Source organism: Equus przewalskii, chromosome X (genome assembly GCF_037783145.1).
Source record: "Equus przewalskii isolate Varuska chromosome X, EquPr2, whole genome shotgun sequence".
Lineage (NCBI taxonomy): Eukaryota > Metazoa > Chordata > Mammalia > Perissodactyla > Equidae > Equus > Equus przewalskii.
In genome coordinates this window covers 88754944-88777958 of record NC_091863.1, presented here as the reverse complement: position 1 = coordinate 88777958, position 23015 = coordinate 88754944, and the positions used below count along the sequence as shown (strand labels likewise).

Below are 23015 nucleotides of genomic sequence, written 5' to 3'. Positions count from 1 at the left end.
CAAGAGAATGATAAATTTCAGTCACACCCTTCTTTGTGGGAGCATGTCAATTTGTGGCAGAACAAAGTGACAGAAGCAGGACAAAAATCCCAGACCTTTTGACTCCTAGTCCAGTGCCATTTCCATTGTTACAAGCACCCTCACTCGCTGATAAAATGCTTTGGCACTTGGAAGTAAACCAATGAATATTTTTCAAGACATATGCTACAAAAAACTAGCCAGTCGTTAATACAGGATCCTGAGTCAACTAACTCCGAGAAATGCTGCATGTTCTATCTCCCCTTGGAGATTTGCAGTGCATTTTAGCATTTTAAAGGCTCTAAGAAGACTTGCAGTAAAGAACCCTGTTCAATTTTATTTACCTCAAATTTTTCCAACCTTATTTGACTATGGATCCTTTTTTATCCCATTGAATGCCTATTAACATCTTGTAGGGTTCCATAGCATGTAATTTGGGAAATACTAGTAAAATAAATCAGGAACATGTGGATTAAACTGTGGATTACTATGCTTTGGACACTGCTTAAGAAAATACCACTAGCACTGGAATCCAGCCCTTCTAGCTTCCTGGCCAGTTCACGCTCTCCCCACTGCATATGTCACATGCTTTCCCCATGGTCTTTTTTTCTCCCAGTTGCTGACTGTTGCTCAGATCTCTAATTAGTTACTCTCTTAAGAAAAGTACCTTGTTAATCTAAGGCAATTGTTCTTAAACTGTGGTCCCTGGATCAGTGGTATCAGCATAACCTGGGAGCTTGTCAGAAATGCAAATTCTTGGGACCCACTCACTTCAGACTGACTGAATCAGAAACTCTGGGGGTGGGGCCCAGCAAGCTGTGTCTTAACAAGCCCTCCAGGGGATTCTGATACACCCTTAGGTTTGAAAACCACTCATCTTCTAAGGCAGGGCTTTAAACCACTTTGCTGACATCTGCTATTATTTCTTCTTTCCTCTTATCACTCAGAAAATAGCTGAGATAAAGTAAGGTACATCCCAGGAACACGTGCCTACATAATAGTCCCTTCCTTGCGTCTCTCCCAGATCAAAAGGTAATTCCTTTGGCAAACAAATAATTCATTCTCTCCTTTGATATATTCAGTTTACAATGAAAAGCTTTGTATGAAATATGTAAAGATTATCCTTAAGCCAGCCTATCCATGCTAAGCAGCTTGCCCCGCCAAGTCATTGCAAAGCTAAAACTTCTCAAAGACACCAGACGTATTAGTCTCTGAATAGTAAATACATTTTAACACACGCAAGTTTTGAAGGAAAGTTACACAGTGAGTTCTTCACAATCATGTTGATCAATAAGCCAACAAATACCTACTGAGTGCCTATTAAATGCAAAGCACTGTGCTCCGTGTTCTGGGCTTTCATAGGAGAACACAATGTGGGCCGCTTGCACTCTGGAATATTACAATGTAGTTTGAGAGAGACAGCTATCATATCAAAAGCTGCCCAACAAACCAAAGCAGAGACCAAAAAGTGCCAGAAGAATGTTACTAACTAATATGCATCTAGACTAGAAAGATATATCATTGAAAGAATATTGACTTAAGAGGCAGGAAATGTGGTTGTAGTTCTCCTTCTTCCACTTAATAGCTCTGTGACCTTGGGCAAGTCACAACTTCTCTGGGTTTTAATTGATATTCTGTAAATTAAGGGTAATCATACCGTACATGCCCAAAGGCAGGGAACGGAAACAGATGCACTCTTGACATAGCTTTCAGTTGAAGATCCATGACTCTAGGCGGTCTCAAATTGAAAAGTCTGCAGGTGCAAGCAGGGGTGAAATCAGCCATGGACCTAGACAGTACTTGCCCCACCCCAGAATTGTCAGGTCTTCTGATTTTTCTAGAGAAACAGAAATACACATTTTATGTGCAATTTACCCATTACAATTTTTTTGGCAGGTAATTCTAAATTTTTTAATTGGGCCAAACAAAACATGTCTGTGAGCCACATGTGGCTTATCATATTGCTAATTGGTAACCTCAGGACTAGACAGGTCATTTAGGTCTTCATAGGGAAGGTGAAACTGTGGGGACTTTTGCTGAGGTTGAAATGAAATGGTGGTATCAGTCTAATTGTTAAGATGCCTCCCTTCAAACAGAGTCAATATTTTTTTCTCTCCACATCTTTGTTTAATATTGCACAGGCATGGCTGCAGTGAATTACAAACCCCTTAGATCATTCCTCCTTAAAGCTTTCCCTGACCACCCCAACCCCTGGTGCTCTCTCCCTCCTTTGACTTCCCATAGCAATTTTCCATGCAATTCATTTGGCAATTAATCACACGGTGCATTGTGGCATCTTTTCTATTGTGGTCTTGAACTGCTATCTAAGCATGTTATAATTATTTAAGTTTCCACATGTTTGCATCTTCTCTTCCCTCTAAGTTAGTAAGCTCTTGGAGGATAGAGGCCAGATCTTATTCCTTACAGTGCCTGGCACAGAGTGGAATATTAATATATTTTGGATTTAATTTCAAAGGAGAGTAGTAGAGAAGGGTAGTGTACCTAACGGTTTCTCTCAGCTGGTTTTTAAATTTCCTCCTCTCCAATACAGTCTCTTTATCGTATGTTCTTTATCCTATGCGAACTGATAAATTTCTGCTAAATAACAATAGCTTCAATAAAGTGAAAAGATAACACATAGAATGAGAGAAAATATTTGTAAACATATATCTGATAAAGGACTTGTACCCAGAATATTTAAAGAATTATTACAGCTCAATAAGAAGAAGACAAGCTAATGTTAAAATGAGCAAAAGGTTTCAATAGACATTTCTCCAAAGAAGATATAAGAATGACCAATAAGCACATGAAATGATGCTCAACATCATTAGCCATCAGGGAACTGCAAATCAAATCACAGTGAGATACCATTTCACACCCTTTAGGATGGCTATAATAAAAAAGACAGATAATAACAAGTGTTGAAGATGTGGAGACGTTGGAACTCTCATTCCCACCACTGACAGAAATGTGAAATGGTGCAACTGCTGCAGAAAACAGTTTGGCATTTCCTCAAACTACTTATTATAGAGTTGCCATAAGACCCAGCAATTCTACTTCTAGGTATATACCCAAGAGAATTGAAAACATATCTTCACACAAAAAATTGTAAATGAATTTCATAGCAGCATTATTCATAATAACCAAAAGGTGGAAAATAACCCAAATGTCCATCAATTGATGAATGAATCAACAAAATGTAGTATATCCATACAATGGAATATTATTCAGTCTTAAAAAGAAATACAGTGCTGATATGTGCTACGACATGGATGAACCCTAAAAACATGCTAAGTGAGAAAAGCTAGTCACAAAAGACCACATATTGTATGAGGCCATTTTTATAAAACATCCAGAAGAAGCAAATCTACAGAAAGTAGATTAGTGGTTACCTGGGGCTGAAAAAGGGAAGCAGGGATGGGAATGGCTGCTAATGGCTACAGAGTTCCTTTTTGGGGTGATGAAAATGTTACAAAATTAGATTGTGGACATGAGTGCACAGCTCTGTGACTATATTTAAAACCACTGAACTATACGCTTTCAATGGGTGAATTTATGGTTTTCTAGTATGTGAATTATGGCTCAATAAAGTTTTTAAAATAATAATAATAATCACTAATATTTATGTAGCACCTACTGTATGACAGACACTCTTCTAAATGTATTAACTCATTTAACCCTCACAAAACCCCTAGAAGAAAGGTACTTTTATTGTCCCCATTTGAGAGATGGGAAAATCGAGTTACACAAACATTAAATGATTAGCCTGAGGTCTCACAGTAAGTATTGGAGGTAGGATTCTAATCCAGGCCATCTGGGTTTAGAGTGTTATGTTCTTTAACACAGTGCTATATTGGACCAAAATAGTGAACGCTTGGCATTTCTCCATTATTCTGCTGGAGCTCTGAGGGAGAGAGTCTGCACAGACTTGGGCTACACTGGAAGTGAGTGTAGAGAAAGTTAACTAGCAAATAAAACAGAATAGCCTACAGAAGAAGTAAGAGGAATGGATTTATAGACACTCTCACTCTGTGGTAATTTTGCAACTCTTTCTCCTGCCCATCACGGGAGGAGTATGCACCTTGTACCTAGTGTGTGAGGGACTGTGTCCGATGAGCTGTAGGGAGCGAGGAGTGTTGGAGTTATCCTTACAGAAAGGATTTTACAGTGATTCAGCTGGCCATGCCTGTTGCTTTCCGGAGGATGGGGCCCCTGTTCAGTGACCCATGAAGTACAATGGAGATGACTCATATTTTCCTCTTGGTTCCAAGGAGTACATGAAGTTATCCTGTCTGCCTGTATCCCCTAGATCTCGAAGTTTCGGAAGATAGCTAGGTTCATTCATTCAAGTGCAAGTATTTATTAGGCTAAATGCAAGGGGATACAAAGTTGATAATAATAACCATTTAGTGAATGTTTACCATGTGGTATATCCTTCATGTACTGGCTTATTTAATCCTTAAAATATCCCTGTGGGGTAAGTACTATTATTATCATCCCCATTTTACAGATGAAGAAACTGAGGCTCAAGGAGATTGAGATCATACAACAACTAAGAACAGAGTCAAGATTCCAACCCAAATCTCTTAGACTCCAGTGCTTTTTTTACAATATACTGCCTCCAACAAATATTTAATGAGCCCACGCTTATACAAGGCACTATAGGAGAGAAGGCAATACAAGTGTCCTGTCCTCAAAAGACTTATAAACCAGCTGGTAAGACAAAATATAAATATAGTCAAAGTTAAATAATGCTATAATAATAATACAATCATAATATAATAATGCAGTTATATGCACAAGTATGCGATATATATAGTAACAATACAACATTAGAAGAGATAACTATGTCTACTATTCATTAATATTTACAGTTTGACAGGCTCTATTCCAAAGGCAGTATTACAAGTATTATCTCATTTATTCTACTTTATAGGTGAGGAAACTGAGACAAAAGGAGGTGAAGTCATTGGCCCATGATCATATAGCTTACAAGTAGCAGAGTCAGTATGCCTCCAAAGCCTATCCTTCTAGTTCTTACATTGTGTTTCCATGATCAGTATGGAACTATCATAAGGATATGAAAAAATGCCATGAGAGCCCAAAGGAGAAGGCCGTTAATTTTATCTGGGGCAGTCAGGAAAAGTTTCCCAGAGGGTGCAATGGTTGTGCAGGGTCTTAAAGGAGGGTAGGAGTTTACTGGCAAGCTAAGAGGAGTATGGATGTTCTATGCAGAGGGAACATCATGTGCACCAACATCTGCAAAGGACTAATGTATCTGAGGAATGTTGAAAAGTTCCGCATGACTGGTGTCTAGGGTATGTCGGGATTGTGAAGAGGTGGGGAGAAGCGGTGATAATGGAAGATGAGATTGAAGAAATAGGCTGGGTAATCAGAGAGTGACGGGCCTCATGTACAGTAGAAGAATTAGTGAAAATGAACTCAAATATGATGTCTGCTATGAGATTCTCCCTCTTTATGACATATGTCTGATTTTTAAAAGGCTCCTCTTCCTTTCTCCAAGCTGGGGGAATGAGTTTTGCTAAGTAAGGATGAGAATTCTTGGGGGTAAGAGGGTTTGAAAAGTGTACTCTTTGGAAAGGATATAGGCCATGGTGGGAAGGAAGATTGCAATGGGGAAGACTTCTGGAAGGAAGAGCCTCATACATTCAATTGAGAGAGAGACAGATTCCCTTCTCCAATCTACCATTAGGTTGAGCACAAGTATAAGTTACTCAAAGCCCACTCACCCCCCGTATAAACACACAGTAGGAAGAGGGATGGTTCTGAGATCAGGAGGAAGACGCTACTAATTGGAGTGTTTCAAAAGTTCCTCGTCCCAGATACAGCTCCTTAGTTGTCCCTTCATTCCTGGGTCTGGGAGACGCCTTTGTTTCCTTTGCCACTTCATTGTGCAAAACTAAGGAAGTTCTACTGTATTTTCTAGGCAATAGACCACCAAAGAAGGTTTATAAGCAGGGAAATATTAGGAGGCTCAGTGTTGGGGCAGATTGAGGCCTGAACTACAGGAAGGACGAAACTAACTAGAAGCAGGAAGCCTGGTCCCGTGAGAGAGGACATGGAATTTAATTAAGAGCAGCCTTGTCAGTGGGAGTTGGGAGAAGGGCCTTGATTTAGGACAGCCTTCTGCGGTAAATTCATAGGAACTAGGTAACGGATTCAATATATAGGAGGGGGAGAAGGAGAGAGGGCTCTAGGAGATAGCCAACTAATTTGACAAACTAATTACCAGTGGGAGGTTTATTTACACTTGTCTACTTTCAGTGTAGCCTTCTAATGCTGGGGAGCTTGCCTTGCTTGTCTGACTGGGTTGATAGACCAAAACCAGCTATGGGTAGTACCTTTCCTTCTTATTTCCTTTCTATTTTTCCCGATTTAGTCTAGTGCTCAACTCTACGGTTCTCCCCTGCCTCCTTTGTAGTTTCTCTTCTGCTCTTTTAAGAAAAGGAATCAGAAAAGTCTGAAAGTGCCATTTCTGTACCCCTCCTCCATGTCTCCCAGATCCTGGCAGCCTTTGTTTCTTGTTACTGATGGTGGTGCTTTGGTTGCTGTTTCTTTCCTTTACAATTGGGACATTGCTTACTCGCACTCTGTTTGATAAAGTTCGTCGTGACCCACTGTGCTTTCTCTTCCTAGACCTGTACATAATTATCTTGTGTTTGTGTGTAGTTTGTTTCTTCCCCTCTGTTTTTTCCACATGGCCTTCTGAATTTTCACTACAGTATTTAAAGGCAAAGAGAGAATTCTGACCAAAGCATAGGCTTGGAGTGAATAAAGAATTCTTAGCAAAGAATTTTTTTCATACTATCAACAGCACAGGGGAGCCATGGATACGGATCTGAATCAGATTAATCTTCCTAAAGCACATCTCTGATTATGTCGTTGTCCTATTCCAACATCTTTCATTGTTTCCTCAGGTTGATGGAAAGAAGTTCGAATTTCTAAACCTTGTGTGTCATGTTCCCAACATAATTTTGCCTCCTTAAATCCTGCCACTCTCTTACATGTTGCCACACTTTCCCATGTTTGTACCTTCACTCATATTATTAGCATTCTCACCCTGCCCCATTCCCATCTGTCAAAGTGCCAACTGCTCCTTAGTGCCTAGAAGACCTGATGATGGTAAGGAATCAGACCTGGCTTTCAAACTCAGATTTACTACTTACTGACTGAGTGATCTTGGGCAAGTCATATCCCCTCACAGAGACTCAGGTTCCTCATCTGTAAATGCAGATTATAATAATCTATTCTCAGAGTTGTAGTGAGGAATAAATTATACAACATATATAGCTATATCTACCACAGTGTCCCTCACACAGTACACGCTCAATAAACTATTGAATGGATAAATTTCAGGGGGTTCACAGACCACTCAGAGGCCATTGATGAATTTCAAGTTAGAAATCCCTGAATTTTAATTGATCAGTATTGGGAAATCTATCTAAATGAAAAATAATGCTTTTGCTTCCCCCATTTACCACTACTTTCTTCATCCCTCAAGAGTATGTTTGTGTATGCACGTATGTGAACATGCGCAGGCACATGTGTGTGTGAGAAAGCGTATGTTGTGTGTGAGAGAGAGAGTGTGTTGAGGGGGTGGATATTTACTTCAGCAACTACATTTCAGAGGGAGTTGAGTAAACAAGACTTGTTTTCACAATAGGTAAAGTCAGGTGCCAGGGAAGGTGAGTCACTCTAAGGAAGGCCCAGAGTGGACCCAGAGGAGAAAAAGAGGACTGTGCAGAAAGCCATGATTGGTTGCAATGTTCTCTAGTTCTGAAGTCACAGCTTGTCACTGAGGGAAAGTGAAGAGTCGCTTGAAATGAAGGCAGCAGGCTGACAGAAGACTTCAGCGACTTACAATTTAAAAGAACACTAAAAGAACAGTTGAAAGCAGATCCCTTTTTTTTTGTCCCTCATGGAGAATTAATATCAGATGAAAATCAGAATCTCACCAAACCATTTACTAAGAAAGTAGGCCATGTAAAGGCTCTCCCTAAAAGCTATCATGGAAATAGAAAGCAATCAAGAATGGAACACTAGAGAACAATTCAAAGGTACAGTGAAAAGGGGACGGGGGTGGCATGATACAGACTATCATGAAAGAGCAAGCCTGTTGTTGAGAGAAAACCAGGGAACCTCAAAACATCATCTGAGTGGTGAGCACAATGATGGTAACAGAGAGCCAGAGAGAGCAGGGAACATGAAGAAAAAGGTGTGCTTGCTGTTAGGAGAGGTCCACGTTCCTCCAAATTGGCAGAGTCAACAGTGCTGCCATTTCAGTGTCTCTCAGGACCACTCAATGTGTCTTCCTAGAGAACAATTCACAGAAGGGAACTGGGTAGCTCCCAGGGCACATTGGATTGGCAGTTGTGGACATAGTCATACCCACCATGGGGTCTTCATAAGCAGTTATTAATGAAAATGGAATTGCCTGGGGGAACTATAATTGCTCTAATCAGTATGACTATTCAATTCAATAAATTCAACATAATATTGAACCACCTGGAATGTGTTCTGTGCTGTGCTAGCTCATACAGGATCATTCACTCATTTATTGAGCACCTATTCTTTGCCAGGCTCTGTTGTGGGTTCTGGTGATATAGCAGTGACCAAAACAGACAAAAATCCCTTCCCCACAGGAGTTTACATACTAATGAGGTCAAAAAAGAATAAAGCAAACTAACTGCTACTGAGCGTCTCTTATATATCAGGTGCTTGACATACATTATCACATTGAATCCATACAGCAACAACCAAGGACAAAGAGTATTATCACCATTTTATGGAAGAGGAGACTAAGGTTCAAACAGATGAAAAACCAGACCAAGATGACACAGCTTTACATCATGGCAGAACTAGGCAGTGGGAGAACTCACATTTGAAGCCACACGTCTGTCTCATTCCAAAGTTCATGGATTTCTCCTCTTTAACTTTTTGACCTTCCACAGACCCTTAGGGTCAATTTCATCACCATTAAGATTTAACTTTTAGAGACTGCTGCCTAACAGCCGTTCATAAATGCCAGGATTACTCAAAGTTCAGTGGGTGCAAGTCAGAACCTGGGGCTATACAGATGACAAGACATAACATTTGCCCTTACCTCCCTCACTGAGTCGGTGGAGAGGCAGTCCAGCAGAGCACTTAAGAGCCCAGGTGCTGGGGAGAGACCAGGTGGCTTCAAATCCTAGCTCTGCCTCTGCCTGTTACTGCCTGCATAACCTTGGGCAAGTTACGTAACTTCTCTTTGCCTTAGTTTTTCCACCTGTAAAATGAGGATAATAGTACCTTCCTCGTGTGGGGGGAGGATTGTGAGGAGTGAGGAAGATAATAATAGCAAACATTTAGATACCGCTTATTATGTGCCAGGCACTATTCTAAGCACTTCATACATGTTAGCTCTTTAATGTTGACCAACAGTTCTCAAAGTGTGGATCAGGCACCCCTGGAGATCTGTGAGAGCAAAACTATTTTCATAAAAATACTAAGGCCTATTTGGCTTCTTATACTTTGATACTCTCACAAGTATGTGTATAGTGGAGTTTCCTAGAGGCTGTATGATATTGCAACAGATTGAAAGCAGAAGCAGAGAGGAGATCCAGCTATTTTCTATTAATCCAGATATTAAAAAGATTTGCAAATGGAAAACAATGCTATTCTTCTCACCACATTTTTTTTTGGTTTTGGAAAATATAGTTATTTCTCATTAAAAATGTTACTTTTATTAACATATGTAATGGGTTTAATATTGCTATTTTAATAAATTGATGAATTTTTTAAGTTTCTCAGTTTTAATTTCTAATAAGGTAAACATTGACAGATATAAGCCAAATAAACAAACACTCTTTGGGGTCCCCAATAATTTTTAAGTGTTTAAAGATCCTGAGGCCAAAAACTTTAAGAACTTGTGATATACATAATGCCTGAGAAGCCTTTAGCACAGTCTCTGGCACGTAGTAAGCACTCAAGGAATGTAAGTAATTATTATTATTACACATATGACCATAATAGACACTGGATGATGAATGTCTTAAAAGAAATGCTACATGCTGTGGAAGTTCACAGAAAAGAAAGCTCGCATCCAGCTGAAGGGTCCTGGAAAGGCTTCATGAAGTAGGTGGCATTTGACCTGGGCACTAAAGAATTAATAGGATGGTGAGCAGAGAACCTTGTGGAGGGGAGTTGATTCCAGGTGGAAGAGACACTGAAGCAGGAGAGCATAGGGTGTGCTCTGGAAACAAGGAGTGGTCAAGTTTGGCTGAAGACAAAGCTTTGTCAAGAAGAGTGATGAGAGAAAGGGCTGGAAAGGAAGATCAGTGAGTGCATAACTGTGGAGAGCTTGAATGCCAGGATGAGGAGTTTACCAATTACTCACTAGGTAAGGGGGAACCAATAAGGGTCTTTAGCCAAGGGCTAAGGTTCAGGGAGATGACTAGCAGCTATATTTAGGATAATTTGGAAAGGGAGAGACTGGACATAGAGTGACTGGTTAGTAGGCTATATTATCAGTCCTGGAGACAGGGGACTAAGAATCGAGCTAGGGTAGTGGTCCAGGAGATGGAGGAAAAGGGAAAGATGTGAAAGAATATGGACATCTATTAAATATGTAATTATTCAATGAACTTCCATGACCTACTCTGTTTCTGTCTCCAATGTTAAGGACCTCCCCACTCCCGAAGATAGGTCATGATGGAAATATTTCACATTTATGGCTCCAAAGCTGTGCCACAGTGTAGCCAAAGAAACTGGGCAGAATAAGTATGTAAGATTTCGAAGCAAATGTCCATAAGGAAATCAGGGTCCTGGAGAAAAGGACAAAAGTGGAGAGGTATTGGACATGAGGGTAGGTATTAAAATCCAGACTCCCTGTACAAATCAAGATTGTTCAGTTCTACGGCTTATGCAATCTAGGGGAAAGAGAAGTTATGAGATGAGCCCAAGGCCAAATGACAAGTATTTTTTCAAACAAAAGGAAAAGAAATGTTCCATCCATCCCAAGTAAGAAAATGCTGTAAGCGCATGGCACGTGGACAGGGTGGGGGTGAGGGGCAGGATTAGGACATAATAGTTCCAGCCTTTTGCCCAGTTAATTAATGGTTTGGTTTGGGTGTTGTTGTTTTTTTGTTTTCTTCATAAAAAAAAAAAGAAAGAAGCCAAGCTATTCAAGGATTTACTGCAATGTTCCCTTAGTTCTCAGACCGTTCTTTCTGTACTGCGTAAGAGATAATGAAGTTCCTGGAAAACTGTGAGCATCTGTGCTCTGCTATGCAGGTCGTTTCACAGCATTATGAAGAGGTGGGACAGGTGCCTCACAGACAAACAGAGAGGTGTTAAGGTTCTTGTTATGCCAAGTGGCTAATGCATATAGCTTTGCTGGGCAGGAGTGAATTTTATTCTCAGTTCTGATCCTGTGAAGAGTCAGTGTAGGTAAAACATTCTCCTGGCAAGATTCCAAGATTGGATTTAAACAGTCCTCTTCTGTGAGGGAGGGTCTTCAGGGCTAGGGGAAAACCTTGTGAGTCCCGTTCTTCTTGAAGGTTTATTATTATGACTACCTGCTAGTGGCTCTGCTCCACCTTTACCCATGGCCCACCACCAGCATTGTGCTGTGATTAGGAAATCTAGAGTGGGAAGGGGTTTCTGTGTCCCTAGGCGGATCTGGCAGACTTGTCTACTGGGCTGTGAAGTACTGAAGGAGAGGCAAATGACCATACCCCCGCCCCCCAACAATAGGAGAAAACAGTGGCTAACATTTATTGAGGGCTTACCAAGTGCCAGATGCACTTGACTCGAATCCTCTCACTGAAACCTCACCACAACCCTGCCAGCAGGCACCATGAGCATATTGTGGGTGAAATAGCAGTCTCCGAGATTTAAATAACTTGTTCAAAGGCACACGGCTAGCCAGTAAGTGGCAGAGCCAGGATTTGAATCCACATTTGTCTGGCTGTTTCTATTATGCCTCACCACCACTAAAAGAGTCTTTTTTGTTTTCTCCTGAGTGCTTGTGCTGCCTCACAGGGCAGGACATGTTTTTGGTGCCCCAGATGATCATAGCACCGTGGATCTCTCTGTGTCACCTTATAGAACTCTCCCTCATCTAAAGGCCTCTGAGGTGCCGTGTCAGCCACCTGAGGAAGCTCCCCTGAACCCTTTGGGCTGATAGAATCTCAGATTCAGGTCATTTGGTCCAGTGCTTCAGCTCATGTCGACTCCTCTCTCTAACATCCCTGTCTAGAGGCAGGCTAACTTCTGCTTGAAAACTTCCCATCAAGCCTGGCTTCATGGGCATAGGGGTATTTCATTTTGCACTGGGCCCTGCGAATTATGTAGTGATCCTGCTTCCAGTGAAAAGAAACTCATTAGCTCAGGAGGCAGCCCATTCCATCTTTGGACTGCTCTGTCTCTTATCAAGGGCATCCTTATGGTGGGAAGAAATCTGTTCTCCACAGCTTCTTTCTACTGGCTTCAGAGACAACAGATTTAAAATTTCTAGCTCTGCAACCTCCTTACCATGGCTGTAAGCAAGTTATTTAACCTCATCTCTAAAATGGGAATAGTATTACTTTCTTTGTAAGGCTTTTTTTCTAAGGACAGATAGGCCGGCCATAACACATTGTATGTAGTCAATGAATGTTAACTATAATTAATGCCATTATTACTTCTAGCACAAGCACATTGAGTGTAAAGAACAGAACATGGTACAGAACACACATCCTGATGTGTTCCTTGCCTAAATTGGGCAAATCACTTGAAGTGTCTTATATTTTCACTATTCTTCTTACTTTCCATGCTAAGAAAATTTGATATCATTAGCCCACTTATCATTAAATCTTTAAAGTAATACAGCTAGCCTTCTAATTTAACAAAAAATATACTTCTCAGTAGTAGCTGTAGTATTTTACCATAGGATTGCTTAGTGTTTTAGTTTTGTGTAAAAATTTCCCACCCCTGATCTCATTTGCATCTCACAATAACTCCATGACGTAGAGCGGCAGGCAGTAGTTCATTCATTCATTCATGCCTTCATTCATCTATTCAGCCACTATTTAGTGAGACTCTATGCTAGGCTCTGTATTAGTGGCTGGGGATACCATGGTAAACAAAGCATACCTAGTTACAACCCTCTAGAACTTATATTCTAGTATATTTGCAGATGAGAAAACTGGCCTTGGTGTTTAATCTGCACAAGGTCACACGTTTAGTAGGAGGTAGATCCGGGACTAGAACTAAGGTTGTCTAATGCTCATTACAATGTATATTCCACTCTCCCGTTCTGTCTCTTGTTCCCCTGCATCCATTGCCTTCCTTACTTGTGCCTCCTTCTCATCTCTAAAGCACCTTGAGTTTGCTATTATTCTTTCCAAGCACCACTTTCAGTCTTGCCATTGCAATTTCATCACACACAGTTCCCACTAGTCTGGTGGTTCAACATCAAGTCACCCGAGTGTCCCTGAGCTGTTTGTTGAGCTTGATGTGTCTGGATAACCTGTCAGTAACCCAGAAACAACTAGCCCTGGTGATCTAGCGGTTAAGATTCGGTACTCTCACCTTCAAGGTCTATGCTCATTTCCAGGTCAGGGAACCACAGCACCCATCTGTCCATCCATCAGCTGTCGTACTGCGGCGGCTGTGTGTTGCTGTGATGCTGAAAGCTATGCCACTGGTATTTCAAACACCAGCAGGGTCACTCATGGTGGACAGATTCAGCAGAGCTTCCAGACTAAGACAGACTAGGAAGAAGGACCTGGCCACCCGCTTCTGAAAAAAACTGGCCATGAAAACCCTATGAATAGCAGTGGAATGTTGTCTGATACAGCACTGGAATGTGAGACGATGGTGCAAAAAACTGGGCAGGGTTCCAGCTCTACAGGGTCTCTAGAAGTTGGAATCAACTCCATGCCACTAACAACCACCAACCCGAAAGCAGGAGGACTAGGGGCTTGCATTGCTTCACTCAGTCTCCCTGCTCTTTCCTGGGGCAGCTTAACCTTTTTTTGGCTGGCTGTTAGATAACATATAATTTCCTTTTTAAAAGGCTGAAGTGCCTCCCAATTGCCCATGTATAATATCAAGTCCAAACACTCTACCTGGCTTTGTAGGCCCTCCATATTGTGGTCCCACCCTACCTTTGAACCTTATCTCTTTACTCCCTCACCTTTAACACATGCACTCCAAGCTCATTTCCTAGCCTATGGCCTATCCATGCACCTCATCACTCTTGTTATCCCCATCCCACAAACCTAGAAGCTCTCCTTCGTCCCCTCCATCCAAAACAAATCCTACTCAGCCTAAGTCCTACTTCCTTTAGGAAACTTTCTTTATTGGCTCCAGGTCTCAATGATCTCACCAATAACTGAATAGTCCTACATCTGCATTTAAAAAATTAATTGCCCAAGTACACACTAGAGAGGATCTCATTTGATAGTCCTTCATTTGAAAAAGTCCTGGAGATTTTAATTGGCCTCATGCTCAATACGAATCAATAGTGGTGGTGCAGTTGCAAATATATAAATAAATAGCTGCGGGATGCAACCTCAGGCTAGACTGAAATATCATGCCTAGACTGAGAGAAATAATGCCTCTACTGGGCTCATTAATTCAATCACTCATTCATTCATTTAAAACACATTCATTTCTTTGCAAAGTGTATATCCTTTGTCTTAGAAATTCCACTTTTAAGAATCTATCCTACAGAAACACTTTGCAGCATTGTAGGTGTCTAGTAAGTTTTAAGATTTTCTCTTTATCCTTGATGTCCTGAAGTTCCACCATGATGCATCTAAAACTTACCAATTTGTCTTCATTTATTCTGATTAGCATTAGGTACCGGATTTTGACCTGAGGACTCATGTCTTATCATTTCTGGAAAATTGTCAGCCATTTCTCTTTGAACATTACCTCTTCCTATTTTTTCCTTCTGGAATTTCTATTAGATGTGTGTGGAGCTTCTTATTCTATCACCCATATCTTCTAATTTTCCTTTCATATTTAGCATTTTTATAATGTTTTGCTATATTCTGTGACTATCTCAGCTTTATTTATTTCACTAATTCTCCCTTCACTTGTGCCTTAAGTGTAGTTTAACCTGTCAGTTGACTTTTTAACATTTCAAAGTGACTAGAACTAAAGTCTTCCAATGCTCATCCATATTTTCTATAATCTTCATTTCTAGAATTTTTCTTTTATGTGTATATATATATACATATATATATATATGTATATATATATATATGTTTGTCCTCTGTATCTGTCAGTCTTTTTTTTTTTTTTTGAGGACGATTAGCCCTGAGCTAACTGCTGCCAATCCTTCTCTTTTTGCTGAGGAAGACTGGCCCTGAGCTAACATCCGTGCTCATCTTCCTCTACTTCATATGTGGGACGCCTGCCACAGCATGGCTTTTGCCAAGCAGTGCCATGTCCGCACCTGGGATCCGAACAGGTGAACCCTGGGCCTCCAAAGTGGAACGTGAGCACTCAACTGCTGCACCACCGGGCCGGCCCCTGTTTCTGTTTTGTTTGTTTGTTTTGTTTTTTAGATTCCACATATAAGTGAAATCATGCAGTATTTGTCTTTCTCTGTGTGACATTTCACTTGGCATAATACCCTCTAGTTCCATTCATGTTGTCACAAATGGCAGGACTTCATTCTTTTTAACGGCCGAGTAATATTCCATTGTATAAATATGTATCACATCTTTATCCATTCATCTCTCAATGGACACTTAGGTTGTTTTCATATCTTGGCTATTGTAAATAATGCTGTGATGAACATAGGAGTGCATATATCTTTTTGAATTAGTGTTTTTGTTGTCTTCAATTCCACCTAGAGGTGGAATTGCTGGATTGTATGGTAGTTTTATTTTTAGTTTTTTGAGGACCCTCCATACTGTTTTTCATAGTGGCTGTACCAATTTACTTTCCCACCAACAGTGCATGAGGGTTCCTTTTTCTCCACATCCTCACCAACACTTGTTATTTGTTGTCTTTCTGAAAATAGCCATTCTGATAGATGTGAGGTGATATCTCGTTGTGGTTTTGATTTGCATTTCCCTGATGATTAGTGATGTTGAGCATCTTTTCATGTGCCTATTGGCCATTTGTATAAATATACGATATTTTAAAGTCTGTTCAGATTACCGTATTATCTGTAGTTCCTTGGAACCAAAGTCTCCCATTTCTTTTTTTTTTTTTTTTGAGGAAGATTAGCCCTCAGCTAACATCTGCTGCCAATCCTCCGCTTTTTTTTGTTGAGGAAGACTGGCCCTGAGCTAACATCCATGTTCATCTTCCTCTACTTTATATGTGGGACGCCTGCCACAGCATGGCTTGCCAAGCAGTGCCATGTCCACACCCGGGATCCAAACTGGTGAACCCCGGACTGCTAAAGCGGAATGTGCACACTTAACCACTGCACCACCAGGCCGGGCCATCTCCCATTTCTTGTACATACTGACTAAGTCTTATTGTAGTGGATTTCTTCCTGTGCTTTATAATTATTCATGTGCACTTATCTTCTGTAGGAGCTATATTCTGAGGGAATTTGACTCTGAGTTGTAGAGGTGACCCTATGGGCAGTTTTTCGTTTGCTTCTACCAGAGTTCTATGGCGTTCCAAGCTCTTGATCAGTTTTTATGTTAAATTCTCAGCTCAGGGTTTCTGAACTATGTGGGTACCGTGAATTTGGGTCTCATAACAGTGTGTAGCTCAGGTTTAGATTTTTAGACTTATTATGGATGAGTTTATTTCTATATCTTGTTTGTAGAAACACAGTATAGCATAATAGTTAAGAGCATGGACCCTAGAGCCAGGATGCCTGGCTCTGAATCTTATATCTGCCGCTTCCTAGCAGTGTGACCTTAAGCAAGTTACTTCAGCATTATATTCCTTATTTGTAAAATGAGGGTTATAATAGTGCCTACCTCCTGGGATTTTTATAAGGATTAAGTGAATCAATACATGCAAAACATGCAGAACAGTGCTTGTCACAGTGTAAGTACTAAATAAGATTTGTTATTATGGTGCCCCTGGCTATTTGGGAAACCCCGTTTCCATTCATAGATGAAGAAGATCTCTTTTGCTCCTTGTTTTGCTCAGGAAGCACAATTCTAACTCAATTCCAAGCCCTTCAAAGAATTCGAAGTGTAAGCTCCTAGGGTACAGACCTGGTCCCACCATCTCTGTGAGTTGTGAGATTTCAAGTCATGCTCATTGCCGTGATTTCGAGTTCCATTTTTGTTTCTGAAATCTGGAGGTTTTCCTTTCTTGCTCTTTGAGCTCGGTTAAATACTTTTGTGGATACATTTTATCCAAAGTGTCTCTGTGTTTTGAGTTGCATTGTTGATAATAGTGAACAATATTAGATAACATAACTCTTCAATAATAGAGGATTTGTCAAATAAATTATGGTACATTTTTCAAACAGAATACAATGTAACCATAAAAAAATAATGAAGCAGGTCTGTATAACTATATAGGCTGACACAGGATATAGCTGTGTTGTATTGTTAAGTGAAAAAAACAAGGAGCAGAGAAATATGTTTGTCTATATGAACTTATGTATTTTGGTGCATAGAGAAGGTACTGGAAGGATGCACACCACAAACTATTACCATGGGTACTTCGAGCATGGATGTGAGGGACAGACTTATATTTGTACTTCATTCTTCTTCCTTTAGTTATGATCTTTTAATAAGGTGCAAGCATTTCTTTTAAAAATCAAATAATTGGAAATAAAAGGAAAAACAGATACTACCTCTCTGATTTCAGCCCTCCAAAGGAAAGCATAACCAGCATTTACCAAGCATCTACTTGGTCAGGAGCTGAGACAGTAATGATGAATAAGCTTCATTCCCCACCATAAGAAGCTCAAGATCTAATGGGAAAGAGATGCATACATAAGCACAGAATTCTGTAAGAAATGTCCTCAAGGAAGTGGGGGAATAGCTAATTTTCTCAGAGGGAAGGACACTAAGGGAAGCCTCACAGAGGAGCTGGGGCCTGAACAGTGTGGAGGTGACCAAGTGGACAAGAGAGGGGAGGGCATAGTAGCAGTCAAGGGTCCAGTAGGAAACCAATGGCACACTGAAACAGGGAAAGTGAGGGGAGTTTAATGAAGGGACTGCTTACATCAAAGTGAACAGCATTAAGAGAAACCAACAAAGGATGGTGACGTACCCCAGGAGTCTTTACCATCTTCAGGCCTGAAGAGCCAAGAGGAGGGAGCAGTTACCAGAACCCAGAGAGTAGCTATAGCTATAGAAGATAGCTGCCAAAGAAGTCCATGGCCTGTGGTAGATGCTTCTAGAAAGACTCAACCAAACTGCTGATACTCCACAGAGAGGGAGCCAGGAGAATAAATATCCAGATGTTAATCTGCTTCCAATCTCCAGTCCCTTGCTAGTGCCTCCCATTGGCCATATCCAACAAGAATCCAGAGGACAAGGAAGCCAGTTCATACAGTTAATAGTCCGTAAAGGTCGGCCTCTGGGGCTGCAGAAAGAGAATGGAGGAGAATGAAAAGTAGATCTGCAGAGGGTACACGGGATCTCTATGTTTCTCTTAATTTTACTGTGAACCCAAGACTGCTCTAAAAATAAAGTCTATTAAAAAAATGTAGGGGGCCAGCCTGGTGACGCAGCAGTTAAGTTCGCACATTCTGCTTCGGTGGCCCAGGGTTTGCCGGTTCGGATCCCAGGTGCAGACATGGCACCGCTTGGCAAGCCATGCTGTGGTAGGCGCCCCACACATAAAGTAGAGAAAGATGGGCACGGACGTTAGCTCAGGGCCAGTCTTCCTCAGTAAAAGAGGAGGATTGACAGCAGATGTTAGCTCAGGGCTAATCTTCCTCAAAAAAGAAAAAAAATGTAGATCTGGAGGGGCAAACAGAGAATATTCCAAATAGACATTTTATGAAGAGAGAGTCATACGGGTAAAGGAATAAGAGTAAGAAATCATAAAGGGCACTTGAGAAGCAGAGAATAGTTTAGTGTGACTAAATTGTAGAGTTTATGGGGAAAACAAGGGTGGGGTGATAGAGAGTGGAAAATGTGAAAAGAGTATTGACAAACTGTATGAGTACCAAATTTTTAGATTTGCAAACTGATAGCCCAAGGGACAAAATTGGCCTGCAAAAGAAAGTCATTTGTCTTGAGTCTGAATGTGAATATCGTTAGATAACTATGTGGACTTCACAGGTCCCACCACTGATCATTGTCTACCTCACCTTTTTTATTATCTATTTGCCCCTGAAAACATTTTAGGAAAAATTCATATTAGAGCTTGTCCAGGGGAGCGCAAAGCATAGGGGTTTGGAAAGCATGTCAAATTAAGAGTTAAAGGAACTAAGCCATTAAGCCTTGGAAAAGAAATGACTAAGAAGGACATGATGGCTTTCTTCAAGCCAGCCAAAAGCTAACACAGAGAAGAGGGAGTAGATTCATTCGCGTTGTCCCTTCATTCACTTGACAAATATTTGTTGCATGTCCTCTACGCACCAGGCTCCGACCGAGCTGCTCCAAATAGCACGATTAGGACCAAAGGGCATATATTTCAGGAAGGTGGATTTAGACTCGGGATGGCAATTCTTACCCATTTTGACTCTCAGATCCCTTGAATCTGATAAAAGGTATGGGCCTTCTCTGCTGAAAGATATACCTGTACCACATGCACACAAATATCCACATGCAATTTCAGGAGCTTCATAGACCCAGTAAAGCCCACACATGGTCACCAAGCTAAGAATCCCTGGAGAATATAGCAGCCATCCAATGGATAGGTATGCAGCCATTGAAAAGAATGATGTAGACATAAGTGAGAAAAAAAGAAAGGTGCAAAATAGTGTGCATAGTTTTTAAAAAGAAAAAGATTATACACACAGAGATATGTATGTATGATGTATAGGCAACTTCTAGAAAAATACACACTAAACTGATAAAAGTGATTGCTTAAAGGAGGGGAACTTGGTGGCTGGGGCAGAGGGAAACTTTAGCTTTTACTTTGAGGAAGATGAGATGCCTTGGGCTAGTTTTAGCAGAGGAGTAACATGTGTTTCTCAAGGATTTGTGCGATAATTCTAGTAAAAGAAAACGAAGGTGGCTTAGAATAGGGTGGTAGCCGTGGAAGGTGGTGAAATATACTCTCCACTGTTTACCCTTTGATCATTTGGCATTTTGTATCATGTATATCTAATACTTATTCAAAAAATATTACATATCGAAAAAGGACCCCTGACAAGGATCTTTCTAGGAATTCAATACCTCCAATTATGGAGCATTTTGCTTCAGACTCTATGGAGCTTCCTGGAAGTCCTCGTGTAAACACTAAATCCACCACCAGAAATGTGGTATCAAGGAGTCCTGCACTTGGAAGGGGGGCTGCTTTAGATGATGAGGGTGATCTGTCCCCACCTGAAGATGCCAGGAGTCTCAGAACTGCCATTTCACTTATAATCATTCTTTATTTATTTGACAGATATTTATTGAGTATCTATTATGTGCCAGGCACTGAGTTAGGTACTGGAGATATAGGAGTGACAAAATAACACCCCTGCATTCCTGAAGCTTACAGTCTATTTGTGGAGATAGACAATAAACAAACAGGGAAATATGAATACCTCAGAAAATGATAAGTGCTAAGGAGAAAAATAAAGCAGGGTAAAGTGATACAAAAGCATGCAGAGGGGCAATTTTTAAATAAGGTGGTCAAGGAAATAGCACTGGTAAGGTGTCACTTGCACAGAGATGTGAGGCAAGCAAGTGAGTAAGTCTGTGGCTTTATGGGGAAAGAACATTTGAGTTAGAGGGAACAGCAAAGGCCCACTGGGAGTTATCTTGGCGAGTCTGAGACACAGCGAGGAGGCCATATGGCTGGAGCTGAGTAATCAAGGGGGAGAGTGGTAGGAACTGAGGTCAGAGAGGGAAAGGGGAAAAAGTCAGCTCATGTAGAATCTTACAGGTCATTCTAAAGACTTTGGCTTTTACTGTTAATAATATAAAAAGCCATTGGAGGGTTTTGAGCAGAAGCCTGACATGATCTGACTTATATGTTTAATGGATTTTTCAATGATGCAAGTAAGAAACGATTCTGGCTTGGACTAAGGTAGTAGCAGTGGAAATGGTGAGAAGTTGTCAGATTTTAAATATATTTTGAAAGATTTGGCTCACGGTATTGCTGATAGATTTGATGTGGGGTATGAGAAAAAACACGAAGTCAAAGAAGACTCCAAGTTTGGCCAAACATCTGGAAAAGTGGATAAAGAAGACTGTGAGAGAAGCAGGTATAAGAAAAAAAAATGGCTTTCCTTTTGGAGAATTTCGAATTCACATGCCAATTAGACAGCCTAATGGTCAGAAAGATGAGGAAAACCCAGTAAAAGATACTAAGAAAGAGTAGCCAGCGAAGTAGGAAGAGAATGAAGAATGTGTGGTGTGCCAGAAGTCAAGTGAAACAAGTATTATTTCAAGGTGGGAGTGATCAACTGTGTCAAATGCTGCTGTTGGGTCAAATAAAATGAGAACAGAAAAATGATCATTAAATTTAACTCTGAAGAGATATTGTTGACCTTGACATGAATCATTTTGGTGGAGTGATAGGGGCAAAAGCCTGATTGGAGAGGGTTCAAGAGAGAATGGGAGGAGAAGACTTAGAGTTAAGAAGCAAAGGCAACTCTTTCTAGAATTTTTGCTCTGAGGAGAATGAGAGAAATGGGGCTGTAACTGAGCTCAAGGACAGTTTTTTTTTTTTTAACGTTATAGATATTGGTTTGGTGAGAGAAAAATTGCTGATGTCACAGAGGGAGGGGGAAATGACTAAAGCGATGACCTTGATTAGGCCAAAAGGGACAGGATCTAGTACACAAGCAGAGGAGTTAGCCTTCAGGGGAATTACAGACAGTTCATTCGTAGTGACAAGAGGGAAGGCAGGGTATGTGAATACAGATACAAGTAGGTTTGTAGATATGGTGATGGGAGTCCGTAGTTTTTCTCTTCTGACTGCTTCTATTTTCTCAGTGAAACAGGAAGCAAGGTCAGCAGCTGAGAAGGAGGATGGAGCAAGGGGTGTTGGGCGTTTGAGGAGAGGGAAGGTATAAAACAGCCACCCAGGAGAGTTCAAGAATGACTGGACAAAGCAAATGTAGTGATATTGGAAGGTAGTACTAAGGGCCCCGTTGAGGTTGGTGGTCATGACTCTAAAGTGAGACTAGTCAGCACGGTTCTAATTTTTTATCCAATCTCATTCAGCTGCTGGGGCAGGTCTGGAATAGACAGAGTTGGATTTAACCAAGATTAGGTGTCTGTCCCTCAAATATGGAGGCAGAAAGAGGCAAGGGAGGCTAGGATGTACACAAAAGGGTGAATATAACAACAGACATAGAATCTAAGCTGTGCAAAGAAGAAAATGAAGATGCTAGGGGCTGTGGGACACTACTCTACCGCTCAGCACATAATTGTTCTCTTGTTAATTTTGTCACATAATGGTTAAAAAGTGTCCATTCCTGTTAGCAGGTAGAGGGCACCAGTGACTTTGTAGCAGTGTTCTTACAATTGTGTTCCTCAGAACCACTAGCCCTTCACTACCATTCCTGTGTATGAAGTCACAGAAACTTAGAAAAACCCTGTGTACCCCATCCCTCTCTTCGAGGTTCACATTGCCTGTTAACATATTAAGGACTCCAAATATTCCTGCCATTGGGAAACCAATTTGACTGATCCAGTGGTTCACAAGCTGGCTTGTTCATGGGGCTCTTTCTTATGTAGTACTCTCATCATTCATCCCCAGGGATTAATACGCCATGGAACACACTTTGAGAAATAGTAACTTAGGAAGCATGTTGGGGATGGGAAGCTGAGTTTTAGGCAAAACCCACACTGTGGCCGTTCTCCCAGGCAGTCTGCATGACAGGAACCCACGCCATCCCCAGGCCGTCTCACAGCGCTACAGCTGAGCTGGCCCTTAGAGACTTGGGTTCTATTCAG

At 41.0% G+C, this 23015-nt stretch overlaps 1 protein-coding gene and 1 long non-coding RNA gene across 3 annotated transcripts in view; one reads left to right on the top strand and one right to left on the bottom strand.

The window, feature by feature from the left end:
• The window catches only part of RTL9 (retrotransposon Gag like 9), a 79167-nt gene extending 65365 nt beyond the window's left edge, over positions 1-13802 (bottom strand). The window contains exon 1 of one of the 2 annotated variants that reach the window (XM_070603864.1): positions 13591-13802. The gene's annotated coding sequence lies outside the window, so the exon portion shown is untranslated. The remainder of the gene's footprint in view (positions 1-13590) is intronic. The other variant, XM_008532587.2, reaches the window with a different exon arrangement.
• LOC139080943 (uncharacterized) overlaps positions 1-23015 on the top strand; it is a 76754-nt gene that overhangs the window by 48619 nt on the left and 5120 nt on the right. The window lies entirely within an intron of this gene.